Source organism: Myotis yumanensis, unplaced genomic scaffold, assembly GCF_028538775.1.
Source record: "Myotis yumanensis isolate MYYU_CA2020_CCGP unplaced genomic scaffold, mMyoYum1.0.hap1 SCAF_1, whole genome shotgun sequence".
Classification (NCBI taxonomy): Eukaryota; Metazoa; Chordata; class Mammalia; order Chiroptera; family Vespertilionidae; genus Myotis; species Myotis yumanensis.
Window position 1 is genome coordinate 148367196 of NW_027223752.1, and position 13123 is coordinate 148380318.

Here is a 13123-nt window from a genome sequence, read left to right on the forward strand (position 1 = left end):
TTGCATCCCAAATTGGTAAAATTACTGGCAGCATTTTTACAAAAAATTCCTCAAAACAAAGAATGTAAACTTCAATAGGTGACTAGTATTAGTGTAAATTTTTCATGTATTTTCTGCTCCTCTGTAAAGTAAGATATCTTAGAATTGAGATTTAAGAAGGAACATAAAATTTGATTTTTTTGATACTATTATTTGTTGGTATCATTTTCCTTGGTTAAATTATATTAAAAAATAATTAATATATTTATTTATACTTCTTATTGGGATTTTTAAAAATCTATGTATTTATAACATTGCCATGTTTTTTATATATTATAGATAGTATATGTGTTTATTAGGAAATTTAGAAGATACGAAGAAATGTAGAAAAAAATCAATCTGTAACCTTATAGTATCTTATGAACAGAAATATGTTTTTAAAAAGTTGAGTAATATTTTTGTGTTTTGGAGACTGCCTTTTTTCATTGAATAGTGAATATCTATGTCATTAAATATCCTTCTACCAAAAAATTTTAATGCCTGTACAGCATTCTCTTGCCCAACTGATATAAATAATCCTCTATTATTAGACATTTAAGTTGTTACTAGTTGTTTGTATTCTAGTAAGTAACACCATAATGAAAAAAGCTGTACTTCAATCTCTTATTATTTCCTTAAGATAAATTACTATAGATGATACTGTTAAGTCAAAGAGTAGTCATTTGTCATTTAAATTCTTTCTTGAGAATCCTATTAGTTTCATCTCAGGAGCCTATCACTATTTTGGGAGTTAGACATGACTTAAGAGACAATTGTATTTAAATTCTTTTTGCAGTTTTACATATTTAATTCCTATTTTCTTAATGCTTACTGTGTGCAGGACATTGTATGAAGACTTTATTTATATTGCCCCATGGGCTTTTACAACAACCCTGAGAGGAATGTGTTTGATACTTCATTTTCACAGCTGAGGAGAACTGAGGTTTGAAGAGACTCATTAACTTGTACGAGGCTGTAGAAGTTATGAATGACTTAGCAGGATTTCAAATCCTGACCCCAAAGCCCAAGCTTTATTCGCATCAGAGTAAATGGCCTAACAATTGTGGAAGATCTGGGGGGGATATTCTCCTTGCCTATGTGAGCTGGATCCAACTTTGCTGGAGAGACAGAAGTAATACTCCTGTAATGAGGAAAAATTAAAGTTGTGAGTGGAATAGAGTGCCAAAAAGAAGGAAGCAGGCATGGGGTTTAAAGCAAAGAGGTGGTCTTTGGTTCAGACAGGCTCATATTTTTATCCTTGTGTGAATACAGTTTTATAGTCTGCCACAGTCCCATCCTTCTCAAAACAAACAGACAAGCAACAAGCAGTCAAACAGGAACTAAAGTATATACCAGCGTTGTACAGGGTGTTCAATGTCAAGAACTCTGAGGGGACCTGAGGTTTTACCCTACTTGAAAGCTAGTAAGTTGACTTGCCAGTTTCGTGAAGGCTAGAAGAAGATGAGACTCCTGGATCAGAGACAAAGGACATTGTTACTCACAAGTTAAGTCAGCAGCATGGGTTTTATGTTCATGTTTGTTGTCCTTGTCTGACAGGTCATAGGGGTGTAGGTCTAAGTAGGTACTGTATACACAGTGGGTTTTCCTCACAGTTGAAGAACCCTGAGCATGAGAAACTAATCTTTTAAAGCAGTGGTTCTCAACCTGTGGCTAACGACCCCATTTGGGGGTCAAATGACCCTTTCACAGGGGTCGCCTAAGACCATCGGAAAACACATATATAATTACATATTGTTTTTGTGATTAATCACTATGCTTTAATTATGTTCAATTTGTAACAATGAAAGTGAGGGTCATCACAACATGAGGAACTGTATTAAAGGGTTGCGGCATTAGGAAGGTTGAGAACCACTGTTTTAAAGGGTCTGCTAGCAAACCAGTCCAAGCTATCCCTGGAGCAAACATTATCTTAACTTCCATCTGTTCTGGAGGGAGATTTTATCTTTGGATCATAAACCTGGTGCTCTGAATTCTAGTGATAAAATATTTTGAAAACTGCTATATTTTAGGCACTGTGTTAACTCAATACTTCTGTTTCTGAGTCACAAAATTTATTCTTGTTTATCCAACTAAGAACTTAGAATATGCTTTCAATATGAGAACTCATGTCTTACATAATTATGGGAAATTTTCAGTCATTTCTTTAAATATTGATCCTTTTTTCTTTTTCTCTTTTTACTTATAAGAGATAAATATTGGAATGTCCTATTTTACCTTATATATTTTATAATTTCTTTTTCATGTCATTCATTTATTAATCTCTGCTGCATTCTGGATGATTTCTTCAGAATTGTTTCCCAATTCATTAATTCTCTCTTAGACTAGGCCTAGTATAAATTTATTCTATATAGGGATCTTTTCATGCTAATACTTTTGTTAACATCTGTATTTTTCATTTCTAGACTTTCTCACTGTTTCATCTTTTCATCCTTTATTCTTTATTCATATATGACTTCTTATAAATGACTATTCATATATGGCAAATTGGCTGGTGTGTGTGTGAATTTAATTCTTTCTTTTTTCTCTTTTATCTTACACTATTTAGCAGTCAATTTTTGATTTGCATTTCAATAATGGTGAGTTGTCCTGGTTAGTGAGTTTGTTTCCTTAATATTTGGTTTCCTGCTGTGGGTTAGAATTTTAGTTTACTCTCTCATCTTGGATAGGTGTTTTGTGTTTTGCTTTTCTTTTTTTGGAATTTTTTTCTCCTGTTTTGAAGGTTTTTTCTTTGCTGTAATGTGGCTTCGGGAGCCCCCTCTAGCCCAAAGCTTTGCTGCCTAGCATGACTTGAGGATATCACAGATCTAGTCACCAAGCCAGTATGAAGTAGACCCTGTGTCTTTGCTCCATTCTGCAATCTGGAGTACCTGGCTGCATGAAAGGGAGAAGGTGCAGAATTTTTTCAATCTTCTCTTCTAGGCAAGTGAAACCCTTACATCCCGCCCCACCCCTCACCTCCCCCCCAATCCTCTGCATGCGCGTGCGAGCACGCATGCTCACACACACACACACACACACACATGCTTTTCATGGAGTCTAGGTCAGGACCTTCATTATGAGACATAGTTCCTTTACCTTCCAGGCCTCTTCTGCCTATTTCTAGTTCTGGGCTTCAAGTCAACCTATAGTTTCTGCCCTCTGTGTATATAATCTCTTAGGTTCACTTTTATTTTCCACAAGTATATGTTTGAACGAGGTGGGAGTGGATCTTGAATTACTAACCCACAGTGCTTTTTGATTACAGATTTTAGTCCCAAGTCATAGGAGGAGGGAAGATTTTACTGCTCTCAGCATTTTTATACTAGTTCCAAATTATGAAACACTAGAAGCCCAGCGCCCACACTCACTTCCCCTTGCCTCAGCTGGCCACCCCACCCATCGCCGCTCATAGCTCTCCACTGCTAGTAGCTTGCACCCCACCACGCCCACCTTGAGAGCCACTGCTCATTTGGTCCTGATGGCATTACGGTGTGACAGCCATGGGCCTTTTATATAAGAGACTAGAGGCCCAGTGCATGAAATTCTTGCATGGAGGGGAGGGGGTCCCTCAGCCTGGCCTGCACCCTCTCCAATCTGGGACCCCTTGGAGGATATCCAACTGCCATTCGCAATCCAGGACCGCTGGCTCCTAACCGCTCACCTGCCTGCCCGCCTGCCTGATCGCCCCTAACCACCTCTGCCTGCCTGCCTGATTTCCCCTAACTGCTCCTCTACTAGCCTGATCATCCCTAACCACCTCTGCCTGCCTGCCTGATTGCCCCTAACTGCAACCCTACTAGCCTTATCGCCCCTAACCACCTCTGCCTTGTCCAGCACACAGGACCCAGGATTCCCTTCTCTGGCCAGTCGCAGGCACCTGGGACCTGGGCTTTCCTCCCTCTGGCCAGCCACAGGCACCCAGGATCCGGGCCAACTTCACCCAGGCCGGCTGCAGCCACAGGGAACCGTGGGCAGGTGGCTTGTTCCTCTCTCAGGCCGCAGGTGCAGATGCAGCGTTGGCACCCAGCACCGCGGGGCGGGTGGCTTGTCCCTCTCCCAGGCCACAGGTGCAGATGCAGCCGCTGGCACCTGCAACCACAGGATGGGCAGCTTGTCCCTCTCCTGGGCTACAGGAGTAGCCGCTGGCGCCAGGACTGTGGGGCGGGTGGCTTGTCCCTCTCCTAGGCCACAGCCCCAGCCACTGGCTCCTGGGACCACAGGGGATGCGGCTTATCCCTCTCCTGGGCCAGGCTGCAGGCATAGGTGCAGCCGCTGGCTCCCAGGACCGCAGGGCATGTGGCTTGTCCCTCTCCTGGGCTACAGGCACAGGCACAGCCGCTGGCACCTGGGACTGCGGGACAGGCAGCTTGTACCTCTCCCAGGCCACAGTCTGGCTGGTCCCCATTCCTCTCTCCCTAGTGTTGAGTGTCTGAGCCGTTATGGTGTGACAGCATGAGGGCTTTGCATATTCGTGTTTGCATATTAGCTCTTTATTATATAGGATACTCAGGAAAAGAAATGAGGCTCTAGTACACCACAGGCAACACCTGGGCAAAAATGGTCCTCTTCAAGATCACACAAAATCATTTGATTTGTCACAGTTCTCAAATTGATAAATTGACCTAAAATCTGACTGCTCAATCAACATAGCTGACTCAAAGCTGATATTTTATTGTACCTGTTACTAACTTTTGAAATTGGATTGATATATGTGCTTGAGAGGATACTTTAAAAAAAATAAGAAATCACATTCATTTTTAAAGAAGACCATTCTACTATACATTTTATGTAAACTGAGTACTTTAAATTTCCAGATGATGGGGAGGGATTGGTGTTAGAAGGCACTGTTGAATGGATACAAGCACTTTCTATTTTAAATCAAGGTCTGAGTATAATAAGTCACTTATAACTTCCTTAGCTAATTTGTGAAATGGAGACGTATGTGCATGCAGCAACTGCTTCCAAGACATACTCCTCATGGGAGTTATGGGTGACAACGCTAGAGTACAGACTAAATCAGTGAGAAGTTTAAATTATGGAATATTTTAAAAGGAAAGCTTAATTCCTCTGTTCAGAATTTTAAAATAATCAAAGATTTAAGGGGAACGGATAAATGTCATTTGCAATGAAAGCAATCTCGACTAAAAACAACAATATAAGTCAGCTTAACAAGAAAAACAATTTAGTGAAAAATAATGAATGTCTGAGACAACTGGGAAGACAGAGAGCCAGGCAGCAAAGGAAGCAGGGTCCTCAAATATCCTTCCTCAAGAACTGCCAGTGATACTCACCCTCCACCCCACAACATTTCTTACAGCCACACTGGTTTGTGAATGCCACGTCCACCTCAGACTGTCAGTAAGCTGAGCTTGAGCTCTGTGTCACTCCCTTGACACTCTCAGGTCCATACAGGACCATCCAGTTCCCCATGCTTAGGTCACAGGCCCGTGATGTGGGTGAAATGTACAGAGAGACACTCTTGGTCCTCCCTCACTTCTGGTTCCTATGTGGGAGGCGGAGTCCTTCCTCTCAACCATCTGGGAACCACCCCCCTCCCCCAGGCCCTCAGACCCCCGGCCCTGCAGAAGAAAGTATTTTGAGCTGCTGAAACAGTGAATATCCATTATGTGGAATATGCAAACAGGTTCCTAAAATTCTTTTTTATATATCTTGAACATTTACCTAAAAATATTATTTAAGCTGTGATTTGCATTCCCTGTAAATAAAGGAAAACCTAGCCCAGTATCTACTTGATGATGACAAATTCCAAATTGAAATTTCTTTCTGTGATAGTTGTAGTATTAATTAGGGGTCCAGTGCATGAATTCGTGCACCTTGAAAGGAACTGTTGGCTGTGAGACTGCATTGGGCACAGCAGTGGGTCTTGGCCCATCCTCTGCACCTCCGCCCGGCCCCTCCCTCCACAGCCTCGGTTCCCTGTCTGCCAGCTGCCACTGCTCTCATGCCCTACCAGCACCAGCCCCACTCACACCTGCTGACGGTGTGGAGCGATTGGGGTCGGTGCCAGCATCGGGTGTGAGCAGCAGCAGGTGCAAGCAGCAGCAGGTGCGCCAGGTGGGATTGCAGCATGTGTGAGCAAAAAATTTTCGAATTTTCAGTAACCACCAGAGGTTCACCCGATGACAGCAACCGGTGCCCTGCCTTGGTCTGGCATGCATGCTTCCCCCGAATCACCTGCTTCTTCATCCTGCCACGGCCAATGCCCGCCATGTTCCGTGCACACCCACTGGTGGTCAGTGCACGTCATAGAGACTGGTTGTTCGGTTGTTCCGCCGTTCAGTCTATTTGCATATTAGGGTTTTATATATATAGATATGTTATCCTTTAAATTTCTTTTGTTTTATTTACAAAGCAAAATAACTTTAATATTTTATTTGACATGCTCAATATGCTAGTGTTGATTAACTTTGAAATAGATAAATTACATTTTGAATATAATTTTACTAGAGGCCCGGCGGGGGAGTCCCCCAGCCCGGCCTGTGCCCTCTCACAGTCTGGGACCCCTCGGGAGATAACAACCTGCTGGCTTAGGCCTGCTCCCGGGTGGCAGAGGGTAGGCCCAATCCCTAGGTGCAGCCCCTGGTCAGGCTCAGAGCAGGGCCGATTGGGGAGTTGGGGCGCCGCCCCATCATACACAGAGCAGGGCGGATTGGGAGGTTGCGATGCCACCCTCAGTCATGCTCAGGGTAGGGCCAATTGGGGGGTTGGGGCACCGCCCCCTGTCACACTCAAGGCAGGGTCGATGGGGAGGTTGCGGCGCCACCCCCTGTCACGCACAGAGCAGGGCCGGTCAGGGGGTTGGGGTGCTGCACCCTGTCACACACAGAGCAGGGCCGATCAGGGGGTTGGGGCACCACACCCTGTCACACACAGAGCCGCAGGGCGATCAGGGGGTTGGGGAACTCCCCCGTATCAGGCACATAGCAGGGCTGATCAGGGGGTTGGGGCGCCTTCCCCTGTCACGAACAGAGCAGGGCGGATAGGGAGGTTGTGGCCCCACCCCCTGTCACACACAGAGCCGCAGGGCGATCAGGGGGTTTGGGTGCTGCCCCCTGTCACGCTGATCCCAGTGCCGGGAGCCTCGCTGCTCCGCTGATCCCGGTGCCGGGAGGCATATTACCCTTTTACTATATAGAATAGAGGCCTGGTGCATGGGTAGGGGCTGGCTGGTTTGCCCTGAAGGGTGTCCTGGATCAGGGTGGGGGTCCCCACTGGGGTGCCTGGCCAGTCTGGGTGAGGGGCTGAGGGCTGTTTTCTGGCTGGCGAGTGACTGAAGCTCCCAACCGCTCCTTGTTTTCTTTTTTTTTTCTTTTTTTATTCTGGGCCAGCTTTAGCTCTGAGGCCTCGCTGCTGAAAACATCGATACAATGTTGTGGTCCGGCTGGCTTTAAGTCCAGCTGGTTTCTGGGGTTTTGTTTAGCTTCTTATTTGCAACATAGTACATAGTTGCTTAGAGTTGCAGCTGAGAGGCCGGCAAGTTAGGCGGGGAATGTTGGAGTCCGCCAGTCACTGAAGCAAGCAAGCCTCTCTGCTCGCTTCAGTGCATGGCTGCCTGCCGCCATCTTGGCTGACAGTTAATTTGCATAAGGATATGCTGATTAGCCAATGGGAAGGGTAGCCGTCGTACGCTAATTACCATGTTTCTCTTTTATTAGTGTAGATAGTAGCAGAAGGAATCTATGTAAAAATTTAGTAACTCAAACATACTTATCTCTTGAGCCAAAAATACTAGCTGCATTTGTGGTGCTGTGCAATTACCCCCACCCCTACTCCCCACCTCCATTCCCACTCCTTGGCCTTGGCATATGTGGTTTTCAAACCAGGATATAAGGCAATTGTGAGGATGTAAGGATCCTGTGGTTTTCAAACCAGGATATAAGGCACAGTTCTCAAAGGATTAACAAATGAAAGACAAATTAGAAAACTGTCTAACCATTCAGTGCTAAAAGAGCTGTCAGTTTTTTAGTTAGGTGTAAGACTTTATGAATGGAAATTCGCTTGAATGGGAGTTTTATTGAAAAAATGAAGGGAGAAAGCAAAAAAATCAATAATAAGTAATAATAAGGTTCTTTCAGTACAATTCAGTGCGTGGTTCCATTTTACTTTCTATTTTATGAGCAAAATAATTTTTCTCTAATGACTGTGACCATGTCCTGGTGAGACTTATTCACCCTTTAAAGCATTAGCTCCTCCTTTCCCTTAATACATGGGATTTCTAAAATGCTATCCTGGCTGCTTTTACAATAAACAGCCTTTTGATTCCCATCTCCACTTCAATTTCAAATATTTCAAAGATACTTCAAACTCAACATTTCCTAAATTGAACTGATGCTGTCCCACCCAAAATTAATTCTTTGTTTCCTGTCTTATTAATGGTACCGCTACTCATCCCAGTATGCCAACCAGAATGCCAGCCAGAAATCTAGGCATTATCTTGATATGTTCTTCTCTCCTACTTTCTGTTGTTAGTCCATAGCAAGACTAAGTTTTTTTACCCCCACTCAACCCAGTACCAATTGTGGTATAATCCTTGCTATCGTAGAAATCATGGGTTGAGACAACACATCCATGTTGTCTCAATATTTATTGAGGCCATTGTGTAGAGCTCTGGATGAGTTGCTGCAGTGATCTGACAGCTGAAGCAGCTATTGAGTCTGCTCTGGGAGTTTACTTTCTAGTGAAAAGTGTAAGACAAGCATGTAAATAACCATTACACAAAGTAAGACATTTCAATTCCATAAAAAGAATACCAACAATGTCCGGTGAAATTTCAGAAGAAGCAGAGAGGATTTCTGCTATCAGGTACAGGAAAGCAGCCTTTGAATCAGCATAGCAAGGGATAAACACGACTTAATCATGTGAGACAGTTATCACTAGATGAACATTATTGCTGGAAAGAACAGCTTGAGTAAAGTCATGAAAGCAAGGAGGTATGCTCACAGACAGGCAAGCATTTAATCAAAGTTGCAAGGGGAAACTCAGAAATAGGATTGGAGAGAACAGCCCTCAGAGAACATTGAAAATCAGGCTGAGAGGTTTGACCTATGTTCTTCACAGCCCCCATTAGAGAAGACCCCCGAGACACCTGTGTCCTATTGTGCACCATCCTTTCCTGGTTTTTAGCAGGTAAGCTGTGGATACACCAGGACACATTATAGCAATAATTTTGGATGCAGTTTGCTTGTTTCCAGTATTTCTTCCTAACTTTTTAAACTATTGTATATGTTTTAATACAATATTTTCAAGTTGGTGGGGGAAGTTGGTCCCCATGTTTAATTATAAAGCCAGTTAGTGACTAGTTTTTAAATATTTTGAGATGATAAATTTATTGATATATTTTTATGTCTTATGTTTTTGTGGGATGTTTTTATTATTTGGGGTGTGTGTGTGTGTGTGTGTGTGTGTGTGTGTATACTTATATTCTAAGTAAATTTTATTTTGGAAAATTCCAATCTTATCTTGACCAAAAAAAGGGACAAAAGTAATTGTCCATCTGAAATCTAAGAGAGAGATCTCACCAAGGCACAAGTTAGTGGCAGTGTCTGTCTTGGACAGAGAACTCAAAAAGAGACAGATGAAGCTAGGGGATTGTCATAGGGGCCTATCAAGGACCAGAACATTAAGAAATGATGACTTAGCCCTAACTGGTTTGGCTCAGTGGATAGAGCGTCAGCCTGCGGACTGAAGGGTCCCAGGTTCGATTCCAGTCAAGGGCATGTACCTTGGTGGCAGGCACATCCCCAGTTAGGGGGTGTGCAGGCGGCAGCTGATCGATGTTTCTCTCTCATTGATGTTTCTAACTCTCTATCCCTCTCCCTTCCTCTCTGTAAAAAATCAATAAAATATATTAAAAAAGAAAAAAATGATTACTTATTTTTGCCCACCTGAAATATTGCCTTATGCCTTTCTTCTCTCCTTCCCCTTCTGGAAAAGCTCCCAAATAAGAGCTAAATCGCTTTCAAACATGGTCTCCTGTTTTGGAGCAGTTTTATAAGGAATAAGTGATTGAATAAGCACTCTCTGGGGAAGACCATTAATGAGCATCTGTGCTCCTCAGTACAATAAGTAAAGGGATTCAGATAAACAGGAAGAGGCAGTTGCTCAAATGTGCTAATAAGTTGTAAAAGATTCCTTACTCCTGGGAGTAAATTACATTGATACTTAAAATACTAAAAGCAGAGTAAAGAACCATTACAGTGAGACAATTTGCCATGGATGTTGACTTACATGACTGGAGGAAACTGAGACCAAGGGGAACCAAGACTTGTGCAGAGTTGGGTCATGCTGTGTAGAATGTAGGGGCCAGAATTCATTGGTCCTAGTTCCTAGTCCAGTTCCTGTCTGTATCATGCTGTCTTCCCTTTTTTCTCCAAAGAATAATCATAAAATTATAGACTGTCATTGCTGGAAGAGAACTTTTCTTCTGGTTCCTTATTTTAGAGATCAGAAACCTAAACCCATAATTTTAAAATCAGTTAATGGTCAGCCCTGGGCCATAACTCAAACACTCTAATTTTCAGACCAGCACTTTCTCTGGTTTCTGTGTCGTCACTAGTCATGGAAGTTTGTGTTCACAAAACTGATGATATAAAGTTTTTGTTGGACTTTTTGGGGCTGCTTTGTATGATTTACCTATAATGGGCATTTAAACTTAAATTTTAACCAATTTCTTTGCAATTGGGATTTGCATTAGCTAGTAGTATATTCAATGGTTAAATAAATCTTTGTTTATATTTCCCCAAAGATTTTTTTTTTAATGAAGAAGATAAAATGGCAATCTACTTTACAGAATCCTTGAAATGTTTGGGAAATAATCCTCTAGGAACTAAATTTTAATGACTACTTAACATGAGTTGATGATCATCAACACCGTGATCTTTTCATTTCTTTTGTTAAGATCCCTCATCTCTGCTTTGAGTTTAAGGATTTTCATTTGTTATTAGGAACCAAATTATCAGCAGGGACCAATAAAATTTAATTAATCAAAAAAGTGTTAGTTCTGTTTTCTCTGCTAATTACTCCTTGAAGTTACATCGCTCTCCGAGACTCTATTTAGCATGCTACTTTGTGTACTCTATGGTATGTAGTCTTCCATTCTTAATTTCATTTGGGTCTAAATTGGTAAGTCTTCAGTGACTGCCAGTATGTGTCCCTGAGGACAATAAGTGAGCCTGTGATAAGCGACTTGTCCATGGATCCCCTGGTACCCACACTCCAGCCAGCAGGCGACTTGCTGGTTGCTGAACCTACCAGGCGTTGTCATTCCTCTTTATTTTGGCTCACACAATATTCTGCCATTGTAATCTCCCCTCTTCTTTATCTTCTTGAACATAAACTTCAGAAACATATCTCCAAATGTCAACACCCTTGAAAAGCCTTTCTCCCAAACCCGTTTACAGTTGCATATTTTTCCTCTAGGGTCTTACAGCACTTTGTTCATACTTCAAAGTCAGACAGACCTGTGTACTAGTCCTGCCATACACTAGTTTTGTGGTTTGGGGCAAATGACTAAACCTCTCTGAGACCTGGTTAAATCTTGTTTATGAAATGGAAACGCTAGGGAAACTTACCCCATACAGGTCTGAGGATAAATGAAATGCCCTAAAAAGCAGAAAGTTCAGAACCTAGTACAGAGTTAGATATACCATCACTTTCTAGATAGTTACATGCATCTATATTTTGTGAATCTTGGTCATCTTTGCAAATTCCATATACTGAGTCCAGTACCTTGCCTGTAGGAAATGCTCAATAAATATTCATTATCTTGAATTGAAAAGTTTGGATTACGATCAGGAATAGAAAACCCTCATCTGGCTTTTTATATTCAATAGGTACAGTTAAGAGCATGTTTGACTATTACTTAACTGAGAATAATTGGAGAAGCAATTAACATGAATTTTTGGTTTTTAGAGAAAAGTTTAAATGTGTGTCTTCTGTAGAGAAAACTTCTATTTTAACAGTTCCTCTTTTTATAATTCTTCTGCTGAGTTAGTGGCAGAAGCAAGAGGACTTAGGGGAGGAAAAGATGATAACATTTACATTCGTTTCTCATTTGCTCCTAAAACCATCTTTGTGAAGTCACATGATGTGCACCCTGGTCCTTCTTTTAGGATAGCACCACTGAGGTGCAGGGTGCTATTGCAGAACAAAGACTGGCCAGTCTCTCAATTTCATCTCTGTGGTGTTTCTTGAAATTTAGCTATTCATTCAGCAAGATAATCCAACTAATACCCTGGGGTAATCATAGGTTCTAGAGGTGCTTTACTACTAGAAATGACAGTTGAAAGGGATTTGGTCATGCCATTATCTCACACCCCTTATAACCAACACATGTAGTTCTGCAACTTAGATGGCAAAGCTGGCTCTTGCATGTATTTTACATGTATTAGTAAAGTATAAAAATAATACAGAAAACTTCATATACTCTCCAATCAATTTTCCTCAGTGTTTACATTTTGCAAGACTGTATACAGTTGTCTCCTTTTATCTGCAGGGGATACACTCCAAGACCCCCTAGTGGATGCCCAAGACCTTGGCTAGTGTTGAACCCTATGTGTACTAGGCTTTTTCTCATACATACATACCTATGATAAATTGTCATTTATAAATTAGTCACAGTAAGAGATGAACAACAATAAGTAATAGTAAAATAGAATAACTATAAAAATATAGTATAATAAAAGTTATGTTAATGTGACATTATTAAGTAAAATAAGGGTTACCATGAGACTGTGACCATCAGTCTGATAACTCAGAGCACTGCTGAGTGACTCATGGGCAGGGAGCATATACAGTGTGGACACCCTGGACCAGGGGATGATTCAGGTCCAGGCAGGTTGGTGTGAGATTTCATCATGATACTCAGAATGGTCACATTTTAAAAGTTTTGAATTGTTTACTTCTGGAATTTGGACTGTGGTTGACTAGGTAACTGGAACTGCAGAAAGCAAAATTGAGGATGGGGGGGAGTACAGTAAATGCTACTGTCTCCTGGATCTGATGGATGAAGTTAGCAGTTATACTTCCTCCTATCTCCTTTGTTTTCACTTCCTGGTATTGTTACACTATTATTTTACACTAGAGG

General features: G+C 42.0%; 1 protein-coding gene across 1 annotated transcript in view; it reads left to right on the top strand.

Moving 5' to 3' along the window:
• MYO3A (myosin IIIA) overlaps positions 1–13123 on the top strand; it is a 204115-nt gene that overhangs the window by 52400 nt on the left and 138592 nt on the right. The window lies entirely within an intron of this gene.